Here is a 4,776-nt window from a genome sequence, read left to right as displayed (position 1 = left end):
TCTTCTTCTTCTTCTTCTTCTTCTTCTTCTTCTTCTTCTTCTTCTTCCTCTTCTTGTTTTTTGACTATAGATTATCAGTGGGAGAAGTGTTGGATTCTAAGATCCAAAACCAGGGAACAAGCTCCCACAGAAACTCACGGACGGGACTCGCTGCAATTAACATGAGGTTTAATGATTCCAGTATACTGAGGTTCTCTCACATGCAAGCAAGAAGAGAACCCCAAGTTGGAGCTAAGAATAGTTTTTATACAGTTTAAGGGGTAGAATAGAGAAACAGTGACTAGGCACAATGTGATTGGCAGAACAGTGTGACTTTTAAACTGATTGGTCTTTGGGGAATGAGGTGGCAAGGACCTCCCTTGTCTGTCTACATGCTCTGGGCCTTCCTCACCTGCAGGTGGGTTCCCTCCCCTGTGGTTTGAGGAATGTTAATCAGCCTCTCCCTTTTAATCCAGCAAGTATCCTTGGACTAAGGAATGTACTCCTCCCAGAATGCACCCCGGGGCAGTGAATTCGAAGTTTAAACCAAGACCTGAATCCTAAATTCAAACCAAGACCCGAAAGTCCTACAGAAGCACTTGTTCATTTAAATTGACCCTCTATCATCAAGTAGCCCAAGCCAAAACACAGACATGAAAAAGCCATTGCTGGGCAGGGATGGCTGATGAGTTGCTTATGTTGACTGCTGCTGCAGTGCTGCATCTGATTATATTGAAGTCACTCCCAGGAGCAATGGATTAGATACAGGTTCAATCAATCTGGCTTGTGTAGAAACCAGGTTGCTAAGACAACCAATATAAAACATCAACTATCCTAAAATTATGCATTCTACTATCAAAGTTTAAATAATTGCCTGTATCACCTCAACATTAGTCTTCATAACTACATTATTTTATGTAGCACAAATTAGCCTTAATCATTTATTCAATATTGAATTTACAAAGATCTTAATATATGTTTAAACTGGCAAGGAAAAATACTTTGTTCAATATCCTAGGGAGTAGTTTAAAGCTTATTTATTCCAATAATTGAATAAATTATTCAGTTGTACTGAATATTTCATTCCATGATACATGTGAAGGTAAACACAACTCAGACAATTGAAGTCTGAGCACAAATAATTCTCAGTGAGTCCTTACCTTTTTCATGATCCAAACAAAGCTCATCAATATATTGGAGGATTTAAGTTGATTTTGCAGTCATTCAATGAATGTTTTTAAGGAAGCCTTGCAACATGTTCCTATCTAAAAATTATTCAGAAAAGTCAATTAATCAACAGTGTGTGCTATGGTTACTGTTACCCATCCTTCTGAACCCAGTGTCACCTGGGATAGGAGTGACATGCCTGTGGATAATCTTAACTAATGTGGGAAGACCTGTCTTAATTGTGGCTAGAATATTCTCTGGGCAGGGGTCCTAACCATATAGAGAAATTCTCATTCTCTCTCTCTCTCTCTCTCTCTCTCTCTCTCTCTCTCTCTCTCTCTCTCCCTCTCTCTCTCTCTCTCTCTCTCTCTCCTGTGAGTGCGATGGAACCTACTGCTTCAAGCTTCTGCTGCTTAGCCTCCATGATGTATCTTAAACTGCATAAAATTTAACCCTTTCTCCATTGTTGCTTTTACCACAGTGTTTTTTATCACAGCATCAGGGGGGGCAGCTAAGACAGTGTGAAAAGGATTTTCTGGGACTAAAATTCTCTTAAATTATAGGCGTCTAATACTTTTATAGAGATGATCCCAAAGAACTTAATTTAAAACAGTCAGACGATGGTCCTAACCTAGGCTCACCCTCAAAAAGGGAAAAACATTCCTCTATAAGAGTTCATTGTGAATAAATGTGGCCAATACACATAACGATAAAGAGTGGACACTGGCCATCTGCTTTTCTTTCAGACATCCTAATTATATCTCATCGTGATGTAAAGAGGGTTTTAATGTCTCAGGAGTCTGATCCCGGCTGTCCCAGTAGGGTTGTCTGTCAGGGAGCGTGGCAACATCATCACTCAAGGACTTTAATCTCTACGTCCCATCAGGTTTCAAGAGCAAATGTCAAGATAGGAGGGCAGCTTAAGAGTGCATGCTCTCAGATGTCAAGTAAATGCAGCTAATGCTTGATCAGACATTTAAAGATGATTTAAATGCTGTGGTCTAGAAACCAAAAGAATATGGAAGTGTTAGTGTGAAAAAAAATAATGGTCAGTCAGTTTGGTGCTTACTGTACATGACAGAACCTGGGTCTGATACCCAGAGCCCATATGGCTTGTTTTGTTTTTAAAAGCTGCATGTAATGACATATGCTTCTAATCCAAATACTACCAAGGGAAACTTCATAGCTCACTGGTCATGAGCTATTTAATCAGCTAATTCGAGGTCAAGTGAGAGACTCTCAAAATAAATAATCAAGAAAATTAAAACAAAACAAAACCAAAATGATGTAATGAAGTAACAAAGCCTGAAATCTGAGATTTAACACTAACCTTTTCATATGGGTTTACATGTATAACCCCAACATGCATATACAAATATGCACATGTACACATACACACACACACACACACACACACACACATCAACCCGAAAGTACAAACCTCAAAGCCCTGTACACATATGCATGTACGTACAAAAAAGAAACAAAGACATTACCTTTTATCAAATTCGACCACACCTACATGCAACTAGCTCATTGAAGGTCTGGTTTTTATTCTAGGTCTAGGTTGATTTTATAGTTTTACTCAGCCATCTCATAGTTTATTTGCTGTCGTGGCTACTGTTCTATTGCTGTGAAGAGACACTATGAGCACAGAAACTCTTGAAAATAAAGTGTTTAATTGGGGCTATCTTACAATACAGAGGTTTAAGCCATCATCATCATGGCAGGAAGCATGGTGATACACAAGCAGACATGGTGCTGGAGAAGTAGCTGAGAGTTCTACATCCAGTTCCATAAGCAATGGGAAGAGAATGTGACAACGGGCCTGACTTGAGCTTTTGAAACCTCAAAGCTCCACCCTCAATGACATACTTCCTTTAACAAGGCTACATCTCCTAATCCTTCGCAAGTAGTGCCACTTGCTGATGACTAAGCATTCAAATCTATGAGCCTATGAGAGCCATTCTTATTCAAACCACTACACCTCTCTAATAACAAGTTGTTGCTTTAGGGAAGATATGCAAAGGAACAGAAACAACTGGGTTTTTTTTTCTAGAATATATTCAAATCAACTCTACCACTACCACCTCCCTGAAGTCCTAGGCTAGGTACTCAACCCTGTAAAATGTTTCATGTCTCTGTCATTGGGTTTGTAAATAGCAATTTTTGAAACCTACACAACTGTGTAGTTGTACCATTATAACATTATCAATATGCCAGAATATTAATTTTTACTATGAAGGTGTATTGGATGAGTTAGAAAACACACTGCTCAGGGCCTACCCAATTCTACTTCTACATCCTATCTATGAAACTTCAGATGTAATCCATCTCTACAGTATTTTCTCATCTCTACAACTAGGATAACAATGCCTAACCCAATTGTATCTTAAAGGTGTAATGGAAGTCAAATGAAATAACATATATGCAAGTGCCTTACAAATGATTAAATAAAGCGTGAAGATTTTACTGAACTATTGTGGGACTGTGAAAGGATAGCTTGGTTTCTGGTGGTGCACTGGCTAGAGATGACCGGAGACCCAACAGGTTGGAGACCTCACAGATTTCCCTGCAAGGGACAGCATGCATTTCGCCACACTCCCAGACTTCAGGCTCCTGACACATGGCCAAAGACCTCCATTGATCCGTGCCTTTCAGTCACATAGGGCAATGTCCCTATATCCCCTCCCAAAGAGAGGTTTGTGTCACTTAGCACAGGTAGAGGGCGTGACTACTGGCCTAAGAGCCTCAAAAGATCCCCATATTAATGAGATACCTGAAGGCCAGAGGGCATAGCCAGTTAAGCATTCCTTCCCAGACTCTCCTCCTTATAAACGGTATTTAACCAAAGGCCCGCCCTGGAGGTAGAGGGTTACAACCACATTCACTTTCTGCCATGACAATAAACCTTTTAAAACCATGGACTTCCTCATGTCTTTAAGGCCCCACCATGGAGAACCATGGAGAAGGCCTTTGTGGGCCAGTCCAAACCATAAGCCCACACCATCTCAGTTCTTCTGTGGCTCCCAAAGGTCTCTGGGAGCCCAAGGACAAAGACCACTGGTCTCTCAGTCAGCTGCTTTGGCCCAGAAACCCCCAAACCAGGAGCTCTGCCCCCGCAGGACTTCAGGCCAAGACTTCTCCAGGCCCGGAGGGAGCTGCATAGTTTCACAGCCCAACTCTGCCCAGCACCACTCGGCATGAACTCAGTCAAATTCCTGCACTTCTGTCTCCCTGAGCAGTAACAGACATGTGGGAACCACAACTCAGCCCAACAGGACCCATGCCCATGTGCAAGCTACAGCCCAGCAAACTATAACAGAAGACTTAAACATCAATCAAATAACTAAAATAAAAGAGGAAACAGGTACAAGGATCTCTCCTTTCCAGAATTTTCCATCAATCACATAGAAAGTTATAGATTACGTCACAGTCTTTCTAAAGTATTCCCTTAGAGCATGAAGCCAGGGACTCTGCTATTGTTCTTTGTTCTTGTTCCTCCTATAAGGAATAGCTGTGAAACCAACTGATAACTTAATGTTAAAGCAAACGGCATATTTATATACTATATCTAGACAGATCTCTCTCTCTCTCTCTCTCTCTCTCTCTCTCTCTCTCTCTCTCTCT

Source organism: Grammomys surdaster, unplaced genomic scaffold, assembly GCF_004785775.1.
Source record: "Grammomys surdaster isolate TR1022 unplaced genomic scaffold, NIH_TR_1.0 65, whole genome shotgun sequence".
NCBI classification, from domain to species: Eukaryota; Metazoa; Chordata; class Mammalia; order Rodentia; family Muridae; genus Grammomys; species Grammomys surdaster.
This window is presented reverse-complemented; position numbering follows the sequence as displayed.